Below are 7,694 nucleotides of genomic sequence, written 5' to 3' on the forward strand. Positions count from 1 at the left end.
ATGTACTTTGTGCCATGTATTGTTCAGGACACTTGGTATATATCAGACAACATAAACAGCAGAATCTCAGCCATTGAGTTTTGATTCCAGTGAATGAAATTCTTTTCAAGTGTAATTAAATTTTGACGAGTAGACAAAATGTTAACAATTGTTTTGTAGATGTTTACTTAAATATTTATTCATTTATATTTTTCAGTTTTCTTTTAACATTTTAAAGCATATACATATGTGAATATATATATATACACATGCACACACTATACACTTTTATATAATTTATGCTACATAAATTATAGAACATGAAAGGATCCAAAATTTTGCCACCTGAAGCTATCTTTGATTTTAAGTTATTTATTAGGAGAAAAAGACAGAAAGAACACCTGACTCTTCCCCTTCCTGCTTAAAAAAGATTCAGATAGAAAGGCCTACTCCAGGAAGAAAATCTTAGGAGGCTGCCTTAGCCGTATTTAAATTCAGCATGCTAAATAGGCGGGCTTCGGGCCAGGTCTGTTAACTAGATACCTGTTGTTTCACAGTGTTTCCAGTTGCCTTGCAAGAATTTGCCTGCCATGTATGTCCTCCTCTTCCTCAACTACCTACAACTTGCCCATTCTCACTTCTGAAATCTAAGACTTTAACTCGCCACCTTTTCTCCATTGTTTAAAATGCTATATGTGCCCAATGTCGTCCCAATGTCCTTGGAATGTTTATGCCTATATGAATTCCCCACGTATGTATATTAATAATTTGATTTTCTCCTATTAATCTGTTTCTGTATTTGATTATTATCCTAGCTAGAAGAACTTAGAAGGTAGGAGGAAAACATTATTTTTTAACATGTATATATAATTTATATTTATTTAAATATATGTTATTTATATATCTAGAAGGTTGGTATAATTTTCTCTTCTCTTTCTTGGGTCGCAAAAAGCTCAAAATCTCTATACATTCTCCCTAGTTAATAAAAATGATAAAATGGTTTTGATTTTAGTTCAATGTCCTGAACCAGAGAAATGCTGGTTGGCTCAGTGCTAAAATTAATTCATAAAACACAGTGCAGAAAAATTCTAAGCTGGAGTAATGACTGTTACAGCAGGAGAAAAATGCATATGCTTCTTTCCCACTATTGAGACAGAACACTTCACTTCTCACACTTCCAGTCACTAGATGCCAGGGGTGTTTTTCCCCCTCACCAAGCAATTTTCTGTGACATCAGCAGGTGTCCTGCAATTTATTCAATTCTGACACTGACCAGAGTTAGTGCAGACTGCACAGCTTAAGAGTCAGTATAATAAAAACTGTCCCCAATTCAGAAACCAATTAAAGTAACGAGTCCCCAGGTTACCCACAACTTCTGTTCAACTTGACTGCAAATCAGAGGTTCCCATGTCTCCCCCGCCTTGTGATCATTTGCTAGTAGAGCTCACAGAACACAGGAGAGAACTTATTTACCTTTTCTAGTTTGTTATATAATAAAACATCTGGGTGAACAACCAGATGAAGAAGTAGATTGAGCGAGGGCTGGAAGCGTTCTGAATGCAGGAAGTTCTGTTGGGCTGGACCACCCTCCTGATATGTAGGTAAATTCACAAATCTGGGAGCTCTTCAAACTGCACTGTTGGAGTTTTACAGAAGCCGTATCCAGTAGGCAGAACCAATCACTAGCTCAATTGTCAGCACCTCTCCCCTTACTGGAGGATAGGGGGATGAGGCTGAACGTTCCACGCTTTGAATCATGGTTTAGTTTTTCTTGTCACTAGTTTTCATCCAGGAGCCCACCAAAAGTCACTACTGTAACAGCGATTGAAAAGATAAAACGATATACTAAGTAAGTAATAATTAAAGAGTAGGTTGTACTAAAAGACTCATAGAAACATCATGTAGTGAAAGCTTCCTTATGAGCAATTTGTAAATATCCGCAATCACAGTTCCTGCTGACCAAGGAAGGACCCTGAGTAGAAGGACTGGACAAATGTCAGCAATTCATATCAGAACCAGCAGAAATACTGCCTGCACCTCCGGCTCCTGAACATCAGCAGTAAAACTGGAGATAGAGCAATGGAACCACATGATGACATGTGCAGGAGACACCAGGAGCAGAGCTGAGAAGCTACATGTTGTCAGAATTTCCTCAGCCCCCCACATTCCCACATGTGTAACCTGGCCAGGATGCCTGAGATGCTAAAATGGTATTGGAGACAGGAGCCCGCCATCTTCTCAGGTTAGAGGCTCTCGAATAAATCCCTTTCCTTTCCCACTAGTACCTGCCTCAGGAGTTTGGCTTTCGTGGCAGCAGGCCACCGGACCTGTGGGTCATTTTCCCAGTTTCATTATCACCCAGAAAATTCCAAAGGATTTAGGAGCTTGGTGTCAGATGCTCCTACCACTCAAGAAATAACAAAAGTCTTAGGAACTTTATGTCAGGAACTGGGACTAAAGAGTAAATGTTAGGAGGAAAGATTATTTTAACATCCCTTTTTTACAAGCATTTTAGGAGGTTTGTACCCAAAATGGGTGGGGAAGTGCAGAGAACAATGTATGTATTTCCTGTTTCACACTGTGGTGTTACAAAGCTTTAGTACCAAAATGATATAGAATACACCAAGATAATTCACAGTAATATTTCTATTAAAGATGAAAGCTTTCAAATTTTAAGGACATTTTGATGTTAATAAAATTGTGATATCAGGGTATAAGTGTATCTTGCACTATTTTTGAAAAGAGGAAAAATCAATGCTAAAACTTAGTTTCTTTTGTCACCTATTAAATGAGATGATATAGTACTAGTTGTGTTTACTTTTGTAACAGAACACATCCTTAAATTTAATAAATTGGTGAATAATTGTCCATCTGGAATTTATTTTATTTTTTATTTTGAGGCTTTCCAAGTCCTACAAAAGATAACAGTAATTTTATGTCATTGTACTGGTTTCTGGTAACCCTTTTGGAGGTAGAACATGACAGTGGCCACTGCATTTCTTGTTGCCTGATGTCACAATACATTGGATAGACATACAATTTATGTTCTGGGGTTAAAAGTCTTCCATGGAGTGATGGACAGCGTGCCTATAACTGACATTTCTATTACTAAATATAACTGCGTCCCAATTCAGAGAAATAATTGTAGTATTCAGTGTGTTTCTGTACAGAATTTACACCTCTCAAGAACTGAAACTCTCAAGATTTTCTACTTTTATGATAAGATATTTTTGAGTAACTTTTTTAAATATAATTCTCAAACAGAGTTAGTTAGTTCACTGACTGCAAGTTTTGTGTTGCATTTCATTTTGCTTGAGGTAAGAAAGAATTATATGTATTTCAGAAAGTCAGTGACCCTGCAAGAATAGTTCTCAAGAGTACAGCTTATGTTCAAAACTAATATCCATCATAAATGCATCAGAAATTCTGATATTTTATGAGGAATGTTGGGCATGATTGCACCAAAGAAAGATGCTACTAGGAAAGACACTGATTTATTTTTACCTTACTCTCTTCAGACTAATAGTAATAGCACAGAATATGGAAAATGTTTTTTAATAAATAAATTTCATCTTTCATTTTTCTGTTACAAGAATTAGACATACATATAATAATAAATATGGAAAAAATAATAGCAGTAATAAAGTCAATCATGTTCTCACACTATAGAAAAACCTACTGTAACTATTTTTATCATATTCTAATCTTTTCCTATGAACAATTATTTAAGGACATTTTAAGAGTGCTAATCAAACTATATGTAAGATTTCACCTTCTGCATTTAGTAAAATATCATTTTATCTTTATTATTTTCTATATGAATGAATCTTCATCTTTTTTTGAATTCTTATAATTATAATTTAATAATCAACTTAAAAATACTTTCTAGTACATGTTCCTTATCCTTTTTCAACCAGAGTGTTTTTTCTTTTAATTGTATTTTTCCATTACCATTTATCCTACTTATGCCACACCCACCACAATCACCATGCTGTTGTCCAAGTCCACGAGTCCTTTTACCATTTTGCTAGATCCTGTACATCCTAACGCCCACCCAAAGCTGTCAGCCTGCTCTTTATCTATGAACCTCTCTTTGTTTTGCTTAGTTCAGCTTGTCCATTGGATTCCTGGTATTTGTCTTTCTCTGACTGGCTTATTTCACTTAATGCATATTGTTCTCCAGGTCCATCCATGCTGTTGCAAAAGGTAAAATTTTCTTTTTTAATGGCCAGGTAGTATTCATATATATATATATATATATATATATATATATATATATATATATATATCCCTTAGTTATTTTATCCACTCATCTACTGATGAGCACTTGGGCTACTTCCATATATTGGCAGTTGTAAATAATGTTGTAATGATCATAGGGGTGTTTATATTGTTTCCAATTAGTGTGTTGGGTTTCTTCAGATATATTTCCAGAAGTGGGATAGCTGAGTCAGAAGGTATATCCATTTTTAACTTTTGTATGTATCTCCATACTATTTTCCACAGATTAATCTGCATTCCTACCAACAGTGCAAAAGAATTTCTCCACATCCCCACCACTTCTTGTTGTTTGTTGATTTGCTGACTTCCATTCTGACCAGTGTGAAGTGATATCTCACTGTGGTTTTAATTTGCATTTCTCTGATGATTAGTGATGATGAATATCTTTTCATGTCTATTGGCCATCTCTATGTCCTTTTTGGAAAAGTGTCTGCTTAGGTCTTTTGCCCATTTTTTAATTGAATTGCATATTTTATTAGGGTTTAGTTTTATAAGTTTTAAAATAAACTTTGGATGTTAACCTTTTATTAGATGTATGGGTGAATATGTTCCCTGATTCTGTAGGTTGTCTTTTTATTTTGTTGATGATTTCCTGTGCTGTGCAAGAACTTCTTAATTTGATGTAGTTCCATTTGTTTATTTTTTCTTTTGTTTCTCTTGCCTAAGAGGATAAATCAGAAAAAATATTATTGCAAGATATATCCAAGATTTCAATGCCTAGGTTTTCTTCTAGAATTTTTCTGGTTTCAGGCCTCATATTAAGTCTTTGATTCATTTTGAATTTATTCTTGTGTATGGTACAAGAAGGCAGTCTAGTTTCATTTTCCTGCACATATCTGTCTAATTTACCCAACACCATTTATTGAATAAATTATCTTTATTCCATTCTATCTATGTGCTTGCTTCTTCTGTTGAATATTAATTGAATCTAAAGTTGTGGGTTTATTTCTGGGCTCTCTATTCTGTTCCATTGATCTATGTGGCTGTTTTTATGCCCGTACCATGCTATTTTAATTACTATGGACTTATACTAGAGTTTCATATTAGGTAGTGTGATTCCTCCAACTTTGTTGTTCTTTCCCAGAATCATTATTGCTATGCAGAGCTTTTTATGGTGCTTATAAATTTTGTAATATTTGTTCTACTTCTATGAAATATGCCATTGGAATCTCAATAGGAATTGTGTTGAATGTATAAATTGCTTTGGGTAGTATGGACATTTTAAGGATGTTAATTCTTTCTATCCATAAACACAGTATGTGCTTCCTCTTATGTATATTTTCTCCAATTTCTTTCTTCAGTGTCTTATAATTTTCTGAGTACAGATATTTTATGTCCTTGGTTAGATTTATTCCTAGGCATTTTATTCTTTTTGAAGCAATCATGAATGGGATTATTTTCTTAATTTTCCTTTTTGCTAGTTCATTATTGGCATATAAAATGCAACTGATTTCTGGATATTAATTTTGTATCCTGCTACTTTGCTGGATTCATTTATCAGTTCTAGTAGTTTCTTGGTGGAATAATTTGGGTTCTTTATGTGCAGTATCGTGTCATGCAAATGAGGACAGTTTTATGTCTTCCTTTCCCATTTGGATACCTTTTATTTCCTCTTCTTGTCTGATTGCTATGGATAGAACTTCTGCTACTATGTTGAATTACAGAGGTGAAAGTACACATCCTTGTCTTATTTCAAGTATTAAGGGGAACACTTGTAGTTTTTGTCTGTTGAACATGATGCTGGCAGTGGATTTGTCATATATGACCTTTATTATATTTAGCTACATTCTCTCTATTCCTACTTTTCCTAGAGTTTTTTTAATCATAAATCAGTGCTGAATTTTATCAAATGCTTTTTCTGTACCTATTAATATGATCATGTGGTTTTTACTTTTCATTTTGTTTATGTGATATATCACATTTAATGATTTACAGATGTTGTACCAAGCTTATATTCCTGGAATAAATCTCAGTGGATCATGGTGTATGATCTTTTTGATGTATCTTTGTATTGATAGGACTTTGTATTTAGTTTGCTAATATTTTGCTGAGGTTTTTAGCATCTATGTTATTAGGAATATTGACCTACAATTTTTTTGTAGTGTCTTTATCTGGTTTTGGAATAGGTAATGCTGACCTCCTCATAAAATGACCGTGGAAGTCTTCCCTCATCTTGAACTATTTGAAATAGTTTGAGAAGGAAAAGAGTTAATTCTTCTTGAAATGTTGGTACAATTCACCTGTGAAACCTGCCAGTCTAGGGCTTTTGTTTATTGGGAGTTTTTTGATTACTTGTTGACTCATTCATTGTTCAATAACATGTTATTTAGCTTCTATGTCTTTGTATATTTTTAGGTTTTATTCTTGTGATTGATTCCTAGTTTCATAACATGGTAGTCAGATAAGATGCTTGATATACTTTCAATCTCTTTATTTTTTGAAACTCTTTATGTCCCAGCATGTGGTCTATCCTAAAAAAAACATTCTATGTGAACTTGAAAAGTATGTATAGTCTTCTGCTTTGGAGTGAAATAATCTGAAGATATCAATTAAATGTATTTGATTGAGTTTGCCATTGAATGCATTTTGTTGAATTTCTAATGGAGGGTCTATTCACCGAAGTCAATAGGGTGTTACAATCCTACTTTGATTGTATTTCTGTCCATCTCTCCCTTTATATCCATCAAGATTTGCTTTACAAATTTAGGTGCTACTATGTTGGGTGCATAAGATTTATTAGGGTTATATCCTCTTGTTGGGTTATTCTCTTTAACATTACATAGTGTCCTTTTTTGTCACTATAGTCTTGGTTTTAAAATCTATTTTGTTGGATATGAATATTAATATCTGAGCTTTTTTCTCTCCATTCACATAAAATATCTTTTTCCAACCCTTTACTTTTAAACTGATAAGAACAGATACTACACTTGATCTTAGCCAAAAGGCCCAGAAGCAATCCAACCCTTTACTTTTAGTCTGCACGTATCATTTTACCTGAAGCAGGTCTCTTAGAGGCAGCATATATATGGGTCTTGTTTAATTGCCCATTCAGCTACCCTATCTCTTTTGGTTGGAGCATTAGAGCCACTTACATTTAAAGTGATTATTGAAAGATATACATTTATTGCCATTTTATTTTTTAACTAATTTTCTTTGTTATTTTTCTTTTTATTTTTCTTCTTCTTCAAGCACGCCCTTTAACATTTGCTGCATCTCTGGTTTGGTGTTAACAAAATTCTTTAGCTTTTCATTTTCTGGCAAGCTTTTTATTTCTCCTTCAATTTTAAATGAGAACTTTGTTTGATAAAGTAGCCCTGGTGGTAGATACTTCCTTTTTTATCACCTTGAATATTTCATGCCAATCCCTTCTTACCTGAAATGTTTCTATTGAAAAATCTGATGAGAGTCTAATTGGAGCTTTGTTGTAGGTAATT

The 7,694-nt window shown here is 33.9% G+C and overlaps 1 pseudogene; it reads right to left on the bottom strand.

Moving 5' to 3' along the window:
* Window positions 1–7,086: 7,086 nt before the first annotated feature.
* Window positions 7,087–7,217, bottom strand: LOC119040147 (uncharacterized; annotated as a pseudogene).
* Window positions 7,218–7,694: the final 477 nt, after the last annotated feature.

Source organism: Artibeus jamaicensis, unplaced genomic scaffold (genome assembly GCF_021234435.1).
Source record: "Artibeus jamaicensis isolate MK-2021 breed Jamaican fruit bat unplaced genomic scaffold, CSHL_Jam_final contig_387, whole genome shotgun sequence".
Classification (NCBI taxonomy): domain Eukaryota; kingdom Metazoa; phylum Chordata; class Mammalia; order Chiroptera; family Phyllostomidae; genus Artibeus; species Artibeus jamaicensis.